Genomic DNA, 16105 nt, shown 5'->3' with positions numbered 1-16105 from the left:
GGCTGAGCTTGTCGGTCGAGATTGCGTGGTCTCGATGTGTATTCAAGTTGATTGAAGATTGAGTGTAGGGTCGATTTACGATTACTTCTAGGGCTTTTTTGGCAACGATTATGGACCTTACGTGGCACTGATGATTATTCGTTTCTATGAATAATCCGGTTATGATTCCATCTCTCATCGATAGGAAAAAGTTCATCGTTAGAAATATTGCATTTTTCCTAATCCTGTTGCCGTTTTGCGATAATTCTTATTTTCGATCCTCGAAATATTGAAGAAAGAATAACATTCAATAATAAATATATATATATATAAATTTAAAAGATTCAACTCGAAGAGAAAGAGAAGAAATTAATTCGAAAGCCATGATTGCAGCAAGATCGAAGTAATTCTCGTCTATAATATTTTCTTATTCCTTTATTGTTTTCTCTTCTTCTCTTTCGAAAAGAGAGAAAGAAATGATAAAAGTGAATTCTAACGGGAAAACGTGTATCGAATCGTTCGTGGTAACACTTGGCCCGATAATTCGCACGAAGCACGAAACGCGCGGGAATTTTAATTCGAACGACAGATCGAGTCGAGTGGAAAATGAATTCGCGTGGAACAGGAAAGCTGTGGCAAGATAATATATTGCGAGCGATGGGAACGAAGGGTGTGCAGATATTGTGAAATTATTATTTTCGTTTCACGATATATTCGCACATATATTTGATTTCAAATATCTTCGAGAATTAAAAATGTTGCATTTTTAATAAATTTTTCGATAATTTTTAATAACAGGAAATTGGAGATATTTTATTAATGGTTTGTCAAAAATAGAAAAAGTATTTAACAGTTGCTGTAATAATGAACGATATACAGGGTGAAAAATTAAAAATTGTTGATTTTATGAGAAAAATGATTCCTTAGATGAAATTGTACAATTGCTTCAGTTTCGAAAAAAAAAATAAATAAATTTAAATACGTGAAACTTTTAGAAATGCGTTTTGTAAAAGGGTGAGAAATTTTCTTCAATGGTAAGTGAATGATGAAGAATTTTATTCATTTAATTAATTGTTATTAATTTATGTAGGACAGTATTCATATGACAGTTTAATAAATTTCATTCGTTGAGCGAATGTGAAATGATAGACACATACTTAATTTAAAATTTGACAGTAAAGTTCCATTACTAATGGATTATCGATAACCGGTAACTGATATAAGTTATTAATCACACAACATTGTGTTCAATAATTATTAATTACCAGTTTCTATATGAACAAAATCAAAAATTAGTTTAAAATATCGTTTTACATCACGGTATTATTGTTAAATTCAATAAATAATAATAAATACATATATATAAAATTGAAATATCTTAAATTATATTAATATACGTACAATTCGTAATCACAAATCATATCTGGATAATGGAAAACGCGCACGACAAATTATCTTGCAATTTTATACAAAATTCGAAGTAATATAAATGTTATGATCGATATTAGTCATATAATTCGTTCGTATTTATCGGATGGGATAGAAATTGCACGGGAACGTTAAAATTCCTTCGACTGCCCGAGGATTAAATTAAAGCTGGTTTAATATCGATATTCTGGAAGTAGTCCGTGTCATGGAAATCAATTGCGAGCACTTTTCGAAGCGAATTGCCTCGATATGAAATTGAATTATTAACAAAATCGCATTTATCGATGCATATAATTAACGTGAAAAAGATTCATTCTTAACAAAATTGCCATTAAGATTAATCAAATTGGATTTAAAACTTGATTCTATCTAGCAGTATCAAATTCAGTCTCGAAATTTAAATTTTAAATTATTATAAATTAAATTTTTAACCGACAATGAATTTTCAATTATTAAATAATATATAATAAAATTTTGTATTGACGTATCGTAAGATTATTATTATTATTATTATTATTATTATTATTATTATTATTTCGAAAGATATTGAACACGAAACGATAGATATATATACGATCCTTTCAAAAAAGCAATTTCACGTAAAGTGTGTATCACGAAAAAACGTGGGGGAAACTTGTCAAGATTGGTGACACGTTTTGTGCCATGGCCCCTGTCAGGGATATCACGTACACGTAGTTACGTGCCTGTTAGCTTGTCTCCATCGTGGAAGGAAGGTGGAAAATCTATGTTATGAGACTTTTGCTTTCATAAGCGTGGCATGAAAGTGAGCTACATCCACGATGAATATTTGTGAAAATTGAAGAGCTCGACGCATCCTTGACATTTTCTTCTTCGAATATTAATGTAACAAAGTGACGAGAGAATATGAAATGAAAAAGAAAAATTTCTATAATCGCGTTAATTCAATTCACATTCACGAAAACAATGGACAATCTTCGAAAGATCAATTCTAGACGTCGAAACAAGCAAAAAAGTTGATGTACCAAAATGTCGATTGGATTGTATTTTTCGAGTTGGGCGTAATTTAATTTTAAAGCAGGAACGCCTGTACGTAGGCAACCGGCCCATCGATCAGCCGAGCATGGCTTGGATTAGACCGGTTGCCTATGTACAGGCGTTTCTATTATAACGCAATTATTGCTCCTGTTAGTGTTATTTTAAATACTTGTTTGATTGAAATTTTTTACCTGGTGTATTTAACATTAAGATACGTTGTAAAAAAATTTTTGTATCCACCGAGAATCAAGAATAATTAATAAAATTGACGTCTTGGTGCTTCAGCCAAAAGTAATCCCACAATCTTCTTTGCATTACTCGTCTAACTTGTCCAAGTTCTTTAATGCCATTAATAGGATCTAATAACGTCGATGCTGCAAATGGCACGCTAATTACCTTCAAACCAATTACATTTTATTACGTTCGAGTGCGGCGAGATATGCGGTTTGCCTTGCTTTGATGCTAACCATCCTTTTTACGGCCAGCTAACCGTCCTTTCTACAATTCTCATCACTTTCTGCACACAACTTTAAATGAATCGAAAGTTAGAATGAAAACGACACGAAAATTCGATGGTTTTGCAATTATTTATTAAACACATTATTGATATTAATATTAATCATTCTATTAAACTTTCATTAGATATAGAAGACGTTTTAATATTTTAACGAGCAAAAATGTCTTATGTACGTTTTTGAATCGTTCCAATACACAATTTGTCACTTCCTGAGAGAATTTAATTTTTTCTTCTTCAAACACGATGACAAATTAATCTAAACATATCTAATATTATAATCCTAACTAAATGTATATTAAGATTAAATAAAAAATAGTATTTTGCAATCACAATACAATAATATATCTATTCGAAGTAGGCAATAAATATATTATTTATCGAGGAAGGGTTTAAGAAGATTTGACGGGAAATCAAAAGAGATTAGTCATTTCCTTCCCCTGGAAAATGCGTTTAATTACCTCGTCTACGTTGTTACGGTTTAAATTGTAATAAGGGTATACCATCTGGGATCTTTAATCAAAAGTCGGGCTCTCGAAAGACTTTGCAACAATTCTCCTCAACTTTGATTTAAGCTAGTTCTCTCTCTCTCTCGATACTCGAATGAGAAGTCGGCTTTTGCACAGTCTTACCAAGGACTTGGACTTCTTGAAATCCAACTGTTACTTGTTACGTTTGCTCAATATCTATTTTTCTTCGATTGTATAATATTTTATTTCTCTTATTTTACGTATAATATTAGTTTTTTCAGAAAGATAAATAGTTTTTTCAGATAGATTTCATGATGATAAAAAAGGAAGCTAATTATAATTGTTAAAAAAAATCGGAAGAAATTGTTTGCCATTCTCACTCGTGTATCTAGAAGTAATTAATTAAACTGCCACAAAATCAGTACTCTAAAAAAATTAAGAAAGAATCAAGTAACAATCGATAAATTTCAATTCCATATTTAACAAATATATATACATACATTGATAGATTTCGAAAGAAAGGACTCGATCGGTAACGATGGACGCGTTAAAAATTATAGTAAATTTATGAAAAATTATCGAGTATATAATTTCTGAGAGATAGAAAATACATTTTTACGATTTTGTACGAGCAAGAACACAGTGTGACACAAGAAATGCTCGTTCATTTCAAAATCGTCGCGGCAATGGAATAAATTTAAAAAAAAAAAAAAAAAAAACAAAAAATAAATGGAAACACGCGTCCCATTTTCACACTAGAAATGACACAACTCGAGACGACAACACGATTCACTCGCTGTTAACGCAATTCCCATCTAAGCGACGTTCTCCAACAGAGAATGATAATGGATCGCGTGGCAATTAGAGCGAGAATATTTTTCCCGTGGCCGATGCATTTCACATAGAAAATTTCCTCGTTTTTCCGTCAGATTAAGGCCGCGCCAATTCTCATTCCCGTTTTTTCACCTCTTTTCCGCTCGATGCAACCGTGTTTGCAACCCGTCCATCGTTACCGACCGAGTCCTTTCTCGAAATCTCTCGATGAAAATTAATCAGCTGAAGGGTGAAGGGGGACATGAATTGGAAAGAAAACCGCACGACGATAAAGAGATAAAAAACGAGAAAAAATATTAATTGGTTGGATTTTGAAAAGTTTTGGACGAGAAATTTGATGCGAGTTTTCTTGAGAATCTTTAGCCAGTTGAAGGAAAATTTGAAAAGTTTTCAAGATTGATGTAGGTAGGTTGTTTGCGATATTTTTGATGAACGAGGGAAAAATTTGACTTTTTTAAATTCGATTCTGATGGAAAACGAAGTATTTGAGATTTGATTATTGAGTATATTGAGATTAAATTTTTTTTTTCTTTTTTTCGAAAGAATTATTTTAGGAAATAATGGATGATCGATTGAAGATAATTTTGGGATTGAAATAGAGACAGATAAAAATATCATTAATTTTAATTCTAATCTTATAATGTATACGTGAAAATCTGTTCTGTCATCGTTCTTTCGCAAAATTGCTCGTTAAAATACAATTTCGAGACTTTAATTATTCACCGATTATGGATGGACTATATAAAATATGTTTGAAACGCAATTACGATTATGGAGTGCAGACGGTCTATAAAGTGTGGATGACGATCAAAATATAACGCAATTTACAGAGATTAAAAAGTTTGATGGATGCGAAAAATGATCAAAATAAAATAGAAGTTGGACTGGATTAAAAAGTTGACTGAATAGAAGATCAAAATACGATATAACTTGGAAAGATTAAAGAGGTTGTACAAGTTGATCAAAATAAGGTTCAACTTCTGAAGATTGAAGTTGCTGACATGAACGTGTTAACGCGATAAATATATAGCATAACATTGAGGATGAATTTTGAACGTGAAGTGATTATTTTTAAAATGAATTATGTATTTTCTATTTTCTGTTCTTGAATATAAAATATTTCATTTCAACTTGAATATCTTTATTAGTAGAATAAATTAAATCATTATATTATAATTATTAAATTCATTTCTAACTATACAATATATTTTACATAAAAATTTCTAATATTGCATTTTTGGTATTTATAAATATTTTCCAATTCTGATTAGATATAATTAATAGGTGCTTATATCTGTCATAAGTGGTTCCAGTGATTATCATCAGATGTCTCTTTAACTTTTACTTTCTCGCAAGTATTTATCTTCAATTCAATTCTTATATACAAAAATTGAAAAAATTATAAATTATCATATTCCAAGTATCTGAGACAAGTATTGTATACCTTTTTTTTCCAGTTCACGTCTTTTTTGTTCCTCTTTCCATTCTTTCATCACTACAGCAATAATCCAAGAACGTGAACACAAAAAAGATAATATACAGACTCTCTTCAGTGTCTCATGAATTAATCATAGTAGTAGCCACTTCCTAATAAGTTACATTCAGATTTTATTTCTCGAAAAAGTACAAAATAGACGACATGCTATATTAAGAATTTTAAAAATAAACTGCATCTAAGATTTCTATAATAATGTACATTGAAATTTTTTGGATCAAGAAACAAAATGTCTTGCATAGTACAAAACTTATTTTAAAATTTAAAAGATAGGTGTTATAAAGATTGAATATAATGGATTCCATCGAATTTTCCTCTATTATCTTTTCTATTATTTACTATTATTCACTGATTATTTCACAATGAACACTAATGTGTTATAAGCCACGAGTTTAAGAACCATTTCGATTCACAAAATCGATATCTAGTCGAGGTGATGGCTCGTAATGTGCAATTTGACAGAGAGCATGAGTGCAAAAATCCATTCGTGTCGTCGTAAGTGTTGGCGATAATTTCGACGAAAAATCGAACGATCTTATCTTACGGAGGTTAGATTCTTCACCGTGCTTCTGCTATAGTAAAAAGCTTCGAGTCGGTAGGAGAAGATAAAAGTTCCGGTTAGCCAAATCGAAGTCGAATTTACCGCATCGTTCGATCTCTTGGTTCGTGCTTCGTGTGATATATCGCCCTTTCTGTGAGTTTCTCAATCTACACGATACAAAGAAAATTTATTGCTCGATAAAAAAATCGAAAATCGATTTTTCCTGATCCGATTTATAATTAAAATTGTCGAAGATAAGCAATCTATGAGCAAGAAGAAATTATATTTTCATCCATTCGAATTACTTTTTTATTCTTTTGGAGAAATTGAAGAGAATTTAAGAGAAGGAGTTTCGAATTTTACAAAAAGAAAACTTTACTTTTCTGCTAGTGGTAAAAAAAATATTATCATTTAAAAGAATCGGAAACGGCAAATGATAATAAGTTTATCGTACTTCGAATAGATATATTTTATCTAACAAATTCTTTTTTATTTCTTCTCTCCCTTTTCTCCCCTTCTTAATATTTCTTTTTCTTCGCTCACAACTTCACCCCAACATTTAGATAATTTCATCGTGATTCTCATCTCGTTCACGCTAGGGAATTATATGTGCGAATTGCCTAAAGTTTAAGATTACACGAACTGTTAAACTTCGGGAAAATTCGGTGGAGATCGGGTGAGATCGCGATGTTCTCGAGATTATTTACGATGCAAAAGCTGGATAAACTTTCTCTTTATTTATCTCTTTTGAATTTTCCAAATTCAAGAAAATTCTCACGATACAGAAAAGAAAATCTTACGTCTAGGGATCCCCAATGTTTCTAGTTACTTTTTTTCAAAACTCTTCTATGAATTCTAGTTACTTTGAGAATCACTTCAAATAAAATTTTTCTTTCCTTTTTGAAAGATCTGGATCTTTTTCTTTAAACTTTTCGAAAATTTTCGAAAGGATTTATCCGAATACGAGAAAGATTTTATCTGATCAAAATTTCCTCTCAATATTCTATAAATACCATAAGTATCATCATGTTCCACGTAATGGTCTCATTTTATCTCGTTGACCAACTATTCAAGAATACAATATATATTTTCTCGTAACTCATATATTTTTTTAACTCATATAAATGTCTATATATATATATGTATCCATCCACGAATCGATAAAATTTTCGTGAATTCACTGGCTTAAAAAAAGAAAAAACAGGAAAAGAGAAAAAATGGATCGAAGTTTCCTCGACTAATAGGAGTATAGTACACGAACGTTCTTCCTGGATAGCAGGAAAGCAAATCGAACTGGTTGAACCGGATGATGAGATTGGGAAAGGAAATACTCGATATTTTACAATGCGATGGAGATGGACAGACGGACACAGAGAGAAAGAGTGAATGTGATCGCGCGTGTGCGAAATTACGATAGAATGTGAAAATAGAATTGAAAGAGAGAGAGAGAGAGAGAGAGAGAGAAATGAACGAGTGGGAGGAAGAAGAAGAGAACGATCGGTTTTCATCATCTGACCTGTTAACGATCCCCATTGAAGGATCAAAAGGTTAGAATGCTTCTTGGAAACATCGAATAGAATACTTTTGTCGAATACTTGAAGCGAGATGGGAATGGAAAATAAAGTTTTTCACCGTGGAAAGGAATCCACGTGAAAAGAAAGCAATTTAGTTACGTTTCTCTTCTCGGTCGGTATTACAGTACAATAATTCGACGAGAAAAATTTCCTAGATATTTCACCATAGATTGTGTAGATGTATTTATGGTTGGTGAATTTTTGTAAACTTTTTACTCGATAGTTTTTATTTAATTTCGTCGAATTCGAAGGAAGAAAAATTTTTTCTTCCTTAAAATCTTTTTTTTTTTTTTTTATGTCTTTTCGATATTTTTAGTAATCTTTATTGTAGAAGATTGAATCTTGAAAATATTGAAAAAGAATTTATTCTTTCATCACTTTTTTAGAGTTAAGAAATGATTAATTTTTTATTAGCATAGAAGAATGTGATTCCTGTTTAAAAGTTAGAGAGAAATCGTTAATCTTCCTTAGGAGGATATTTAGGAATATTTATTTTCCCTTGCACTGCATGATGTTAATTTTTCATACGTATACAAAATATGTAGATAAATGAAAAATTAAATAAATCTTTAACGTTCATAATGGTAATCATGATTATAAATAGAGATAATTTGTTGCATTTTTTATCGCACCTTTAAAAGTAGATTCATCTCATTTCTGAAATCAAAATCTTGTAAATTGAATAGTAAATAAATTTAAACATCGCACAATTATATTTAGTATAGTAATCATTGTAACATAAAATAAAGCATGATGAAGATAAATTTGATGATGACAAATAAAAGCACGATCATAAATACGTATATTAAAAAGATTGGAAGATTAACGATCTTTATTTGTGTAAATAATTCATTTTCATCTCGCATTCAAATAATGTTTTTTTTTTTTAAATTCATTATACATATCTTTCAAAATATTTCTTAATAATTAAGTTTCTCGAAGAGAAAATAAAATTTTAAAAAATTAAAATTAATATTTTTGCAAGAGCAAATAATTGATTAAATATATATGTATTTAAATATTACATGTAAAAAAATATTTAAATCCATTATTTGTCAATCTATTTTACACTTGTAAAAATGTTTAATTCTATAGAATTACAAATTTATTAAACTATCTTTATTATACAATTATATGCTTATATTTCGTTTCGAATTGTAATCTTCGCGAGAATATCAACAGCAACTTGATATATATAATTTTTACATTTATTTCGTATTTGAAAGAAGAAATTTTACTTAATTACTAAGAAATTTCAACAAAACAAAAATGTACGTAACAATTTCAAAAATAAAATCCTAAGAATCCTAAATATAATTCGAACGGTCAAAGATTCCCAAAATCCTTCAAAATAGTATGTATGCGATATCAGCGCCTCCAATGAGTGAAAAAGAAAGCTTCAGTGAGATTGAAACCCGAGTGTTAAAAATTGTTGCCGCGAATGAGGCAGAAAAAGCGAGAAAAATTAATCTTTCCCTCCCGACCTCTCAAAGAAAAAAAGAGGAAAAACAGGCAAAAACCAAGAAAAAAAAAACAAAAGAAAAGAACAAACGAGAAACGTGAGAGAACGGAACGAAAGAATTTTGGCAGATGAACGAGCGAATGGTGGTAAACGAGAGGGAGAGAAAGAGAGTGAGAGAGGCAACCCGTCGGGGTTCTGTCTTCTTCGCAGGTTATTGGAGCTGTACCGTCGAGACACCTTCTCGAGCCATGGAGGATCGTTGGACAAGGATGCAGCTGGTGTGAGCGCGGCATCGACCACCTCAGAGTCTTTGGAGAGCAACGGCCTCGATACCGAGATACCAGCCGCTGCAAGAAGGCCTCGTAGCACTAGGGGCTCGCAAAAATGGAGTAACGTACGCGCCGTCATGGCGCTATATTCCTCCCTACGCAAGATTAAGAGGTACTCCCGCCATTGCTCGAATATGGACGGTAACCTCTGAATTGCACCTCTCTCACCCCCTCACTCCGCAGCAACTCGTCCACACGCCGGTCTACATGCCGGCCTACACAATCCGACACGTGTACACACACGATCGTTGTCGTGTACGTACATGGTACACAAGAGTGTTTCGCACGTTCGTCGCTACGAGGCGACTTCGTCTACTGGACACTGTGTAGCTGGGATGAATTACGTGGGTTTGAATCGTGGACTTGAAAAGGAACAGTGTTTTCTTTCTTTTTTTTTCTTTTTTTTTTTTTTGAAGAGATAGAGGTCTGGAGATTAAGTAAAGAAGGTTAGAAGCGAGACGACGTGTATTGGAACGTGTATATTGAGGTGATATATAATGTAGGAAGGAGATAGCATAGGTTATGTTTCTTTTATGTTGTTTTAATGTTCTATTTTGTTATTTGTTATATTTTTTTTTTTTTTGTTTCTTTATGATAAATCATTGTGTGGTTCTTATTGAAGAAAGTGGGTTAGATATTCTTATAGGAAAATATTAAAATAATGTTATAGATTATCTTTCACTTATAGATCAATACTTTTCTTTAATTTATTTTATTACTTCTTTCTTTTCGATAATCTTCAATGATTTTTGTGATATCATGTATAATTAAATATTCAAATTCTGTGCAAATGTGCACAATCCCAAACGAAAATTATAATATTCTGTATGAATTTGGTATTTTTACCTTTTAATTACTTTTGGAAAGCAAACTCGTTGAAAAGTTAGTTTCTCAAACAATTTCGAAATAATCCAGAATGTTATTTACGACTCTAAATACCAAGATCTATTTTCACCCATCATATTCCCCTAAATAATACATCTCTTACCTCGAAATGTTCCAACGTCTCTCGCTTTTAACCCACGCACTCAAATTATTCACATCCGGTCAAAAAGTCCACGTCGTATGCCATGATCCAACCACCCACACACACGCCACACGTCTTTCTCCCTCTTCTGGCAAAGCGACACGCGTTCATACAGTACTTACGTACACGTTCCACTCGTTCACTATGTAAAATTTCCAAGATTCATCAGCGTGGAAGCAACGAAACGGGTCACTCATCTTGGGAAAAAAACTGTTGAAAAAAAATTTGTTTCTCGTCTCTTTGATATACGCCAACACTTCACTTTGATACCATTGCAAAATCCTTGTGGATCTCTTCTTGATACCAATAATGAATGAATGAAATTGATGGTGGTTTTAAGTCTCGAATTTCTTTGTGCTCTCTATTGGTGAGGTTTAATTGGTGGCTCGTTCGATTTTTCGAATCGTGTGATTAAATAATTGATTGTGTTAATTGTATTCTATCGTGGTGTATTTTTAAGAATTAAGAATTTTGAAGTTTTTAAAAGTTATTCAGATTTTTGAAATTTTATTATTTCATAATATCGTTTTTATCGATATGTTCAATAAACTTGCACCAATTGATACGTTTTCGTTAAGAATATAAAATTTATACGGCATAGAATTATTTTTTAACAATAAAATTAAATTTCGATTAGTTTTAACATATTGAAATATATGATGATTTATATTTCGAATAATAAAATCACAATTTTGAAATATAACTAATAAGATTCTATATCTGATTCACGTTTCGTTGCTTTTTACCTCATGAATAATGAACGTTGATATAAAGGAACGTTGCACCGCACCAAAATAATGGCCAATCACTGATCAATTCTATCCTCTTTGATCTCTTCTTCTTAGCGTGTTCAATATCGATTCATCCACTAAATAAACTTTATTACAGATGACATAATGGCCGATCACTGTTCCTATTTTCAACGATCGTTTTAGGATTTGGATGAGAAAGAAATAAATCTTGTTCCTTCGAATTTTTAATTTTTTAATTCATGTGTAATAATTATATATGTCTATGACAGTGTAAAAGTGTAAAAATAGATGAAAAGAAATATTCTTTTTGGGATAAGTATAAATTAAAAAATTAATAAAGGCAATTTTTTTTAAATGATTAAGTAATATGTAAAAATTTACAATTATTATTGTTAAAATTAGCTTATTTTAACATTTTAATTTATATACATTTGTAAATAATTATATATTTTTGTTTCAAGGTAATAGAGATAATATTTTTCTAAAAATAATTGACTTTTACCACTCCATCGAGTAACTCTGATACTTCCTATAACTATGTTCCAAAGTGCTATTACGGCTTACATTATGAAGTTTACAACAGTAAACGTGAAACTTTAATGGCAAGAACGTGAAGATCGTAAAAATCTCACGACGTGATCCAAGTTTCCTTGCACTCTCACAAAAAATCAAAAACTTAAAACCGTTTCAAATCTATCTACTACTGTGACAAACAAAATTATAAAATTTCTGTAATAATACGTTCAAACAAATTCGAGGTTAAATCAAAATAAGAATTAAATAAAAACAAATAATAATTATTAATTAATCTATGATGAAGATTAAAATAATTTCTGTTTCCACTTATTACAATTTAATTTTTTCCACCAAATAAAAAAAAAAGTGTATTTTGGAACTCGTCGCATAAATCATTCTCACGTCTTTATAGCGACACATAAATTCAAGCATTGGTAGTTTAATATCCGAGAAAGAAGAAGAACAAGAAGAAGAAGAAGAGGCCAAGAGTTTACGATCGTTTTTATACGACGAAGGAACACCATAAACTCTCATCGTTGTAGTTTATCTTATCTTTGACATGCAACGTTGTTTTTGAGCCATCGAGGAGGGAGAAAGATGAAAAAGTAATTTTTAATGGACGAGCAACGGAAAGAATTTTTTTTCTCTAGTAATTCTCACGATCCGTTTTAATTCCTGTACAATTAAAGTTTCCATGCGTACGACTCCGTGTGAGATTAGATTAGGTTAGGTTAGGTTTATTTGGAACGCTTAAATGTCACGATTATCAAGCTTGTACAATACACTTGAAATACATTTTCTTGAGACTATTCAATATAGTGAAATAGTGAATAAGTAATATATTCCATAATTCTGAGTTAGATCATCTGAAATATAAAATATATGATATTGCGTTTTTTAGATCTATTGTAAAATTTATTTAATTCCAATTATTGTGAATAATAGATACGTAATTTCATGCAATGTAAATATATATAAACGTGAAAATTCCTATTAAATACCATTGATTGCAGATTATAATGTATTTGTTCAAAAACTGTGTGTACTCGGATAACAACTAATAATTCGATTTTATATAAATATTATATTGATAACGTATTATTAAACAATCTACTATACTATATTAATAGATTAATCTATTTTTTATATACATTTATGCATAAATTTTATATATTACATAGATTAATATCACAATAATGAAAAATGTGTTATTTTATTTAATGCATACTTAATGTCATTTGAGTCGTTCTAAATAAATTTCACAAATATCCACAAATCCTCGAAATTATTATCAGTTTAAATATAATTTAAACACACAGGAATGAAACTGGTAATGAGAATTTGGGTAGCAGGGAAGCGAAAAGAAGACGAAAAATAAAAACAAAGATAAAACCAAAAAAATTAGTATATCGTTAGAGAACAATTGGAGAGAAATGCACGTATTGAAATTGGATTGCAAGCATCTTTGGCATTTGGCATGCGTTAACAAAGAGTTCCATAGAAGTTTGTTTCCTTTTAGTCATCACTTCATCAAAGAGACGACTACGTGTCTTCTGGCGATCTAATTCAAAAAAAAAAAAAAGAAACGAAATAAAAAAAAACACGTTTCGATACGTGGCTAATCCGGCCAGAAGATTGCTTCTTTCACTTCCGTTTCCGGCCAAACTGCGTTTCCAATGACGAACTTTTAACGCATTATCGACCCAACACCCGCGTTTCAGTTCACCCTTCACCGAGTTTTTGAAATCAGAGGGCAAACGAATTTTGCAACAATTTCTTTGTCACAATTGAAGTAATTATAACCACGAGAGAGAAATTTAACGAGTCATATTGCGTGAGAAGAATTATTCCTCGATAGATGAATTTAGAAATAGTTGTTTTTTACTCCTTGTTTATACGAATTTGAATCTTGTTGATTTTATTGTTGGTTAGAAATTGATATGATTCGCAAAAAAGAATTTTTTTTTTTTTGGATAAATAATTCTATATTCACTTAATTTTTTTAAATCCTTGTAATTATATTTGTAAATGCATTGATCGAAAACAGATAATATTGGAAAATATTTAATTTGAGAAAATTCTTGTAGAATTATGTTGATTCGTTGGAAAATATTTTGGAATTGAAAAAAATAAATGTATCCACTGATAATTCCTTAAAGTTGAGTTATTTCTCTCTATATAAGTTTAATTATATTTTTGGAATCTATATATCCATAAAAAATAGAATATCGACAAAAATGAATTGATCGAGTTTTTTTCTAGCATGGTTTTCTACCATGGAATGTGATCGATGATCGTTGGTCGGTAATGTATTAAAAAATTAAATAAAAGAAAAAAAAAAAAAAAAAAAAAAGAATCCTCGATGCACAGTACTACCTTTTGCATGAGAAGTTAGATTGCAAGATTACGTAGAAATTTGTATCGATACGTAGTTGCAAGGAATTTTTAAAATAAATCTTTCTATTATAGGCCTGTGACAAGGGAAATATAACATCGTATGCGATGGGTTGTGCACCGATTTTTCGAATTTATTAAATTTTCGATTCTTTTTTCTTTTACGAAATGTAAAGTATTTATTGACGAAAATTTTTATTAAAAATTCTTTTTTTTTTTTTAAAAAATATAATAATAAAAGTAATAATTTTAAATTTTTGCGATAATATTATTTCAAAAGAAATAAAATTTCCAAGAATACCAAGTATGACTAATTAAAAAAATTATATTTATCACAAAATAAGTAAAGATATGTGAAGAAGAAACGAAAATTTTTAAAAAATGGGTACACAACATTTCGCAGTAAAATATCCAAAAGTATATATAACAAGAATAAAAAATAAAAAAAATTTTCTAAAATAATTCCAGAAGAGGGTACGTCTCGTCTAAATTATCGAAAGAGAGATATCCCCTCTTCCAAACGTGTAATAACTAACTTCGTAGAAAGATAAACTGCTGAACATTCTGTTAGATTAGAATTCTCATCATAAAGATGGCGGTGCGCTGACCTTGATCCTGATCTGGCAATGCTGATGCTTGACGCCCCCAATTGCCTCCCTTCTACCAGCTCGACTCGAATTAGAGAAGAAAGACCCGAGATCCAATCACCAAAAATGTTTCTTGAACAACCAAATACACGTACATACACGACACTCACAAAATGCACAAAAGAATGCACACACACATATACACACATACAGAGAAAGTAACGAATATACAACACGTGCATACACACACACACACACACACACACACACACACACACACACACACTGAACATGGGTGTGTTAACGATTAAAAGAATGCGTAGTGGCATAATAAAAGTTTATTACCTTTAGTTTTTCTGCCTCTGTCTATATATAACGTACTTGAAAACTCTCTCGATGTTTCTGTCTCTGTCTGTTTGTCTATATCTGTCTGTCTGTCTGTCTGCCTCTGTCATCCATCTGATAACTTTAAAACTCGTTCTTTTACTCGATTCTCGCTCACTTCTTATTTCAACAATTCACCATTTAAATCTGTCATCATCATCTGTGATCTACTTACCTGTAATAGAGTTTAGAGAGAAAAAAAGGAAAAAAAAAAAAAGAAAAGAGCAAGAAAGAAAGAAAATGGTATGACGATAAATAGAAAGAATCGACGTTTCGTGAATGGCGTGTTTTCTTTAAATGGGTTTTTATTGTCGAATGGAACGCAAGTAGGATCTTTTAAATATGCCTGCTTGCAACAATACCATAGATATTTATATACAATATATATACATATATATCCATATAGCAAAATCGGTGTGTTGTGTGGAACGAGATGTTTTCAGAGAGATATGCTCCTTAGCAAGAGGTCTTTGCATCACGATTCATGCATGGGTCTTGGCAAGAAAGGTTACATCGAGCTTTGAAATCGAGCAAAAATTACTCGAGAAGCGTATCCTTTTTTTTTTTTTTTTTTTTTTTTTAATTTCATTTCATCTCAATCGGTTGAGAGAAAACGAATTTTTTGATTTTCTTATTTATTTAATACGTAGCTTCAAAATTATACCTTTTATATCAAATTTATTTTAATGGAATCGGGATGAAAAAAATTTTTCTACTTTTCTTTTCTTTTCACTTCGGCTGAAATCTCATTCGTTCTTAAGTTTTCCAACGTGATTTCTTATTTCTTTTTCTTTCTTCCTTT

The 16105-nt window shown here is 30.7% G+C and overlaps 1 protein-coding gene and 1 long non-coding RNA gene across 2 annotated transcripts in view; one reads left to right on the top strand and one right to left on the bottom strand.

Moving 5' to 3' along the window:
• The window catches only part of LOC100867793 (uncharacterized), a 63470-nt gene that overhangs the window by 4870 nt on the left and 42495 nt on the right, over window positions 1-16105 (top strand). The window lies entirely within an intron of this gene.
• LOC147656755 (uncharacterized) lies at window positions 5367-15051 on the bottom strand. Its single transcript, XR_015293672.1, has 3 exons — window positions 14941-15051; window positions 5687-6445; window positions 5367-5618 (listed from the first exon to the last, which is right to left on the bottom strand). It is a non-coding gene; the product is annotated as an uncharacterized LOC147656755 (long non-coding RNA).

Source organism: Apis florea, unplaced genomic scaffold (assembly GCF_048593485.1).
Source record: "Apis florea isolate Af1SG1 unplaced genomic scaffold, ASM4859348v1 contig_3496_pilon, whole genome shotgun sequence".
NCBI classification, from domain to species: domain Eukaryota; kingdom Metazoa; phylum Arthropoda; class Insecta; order Hymenoptera; family Apidae; genus Apis; species Apis florea.
Note: the sequence above shows the minus strand (reverse complement) of the source record. Positions and strands in the feature narration are given on the sequence as shown.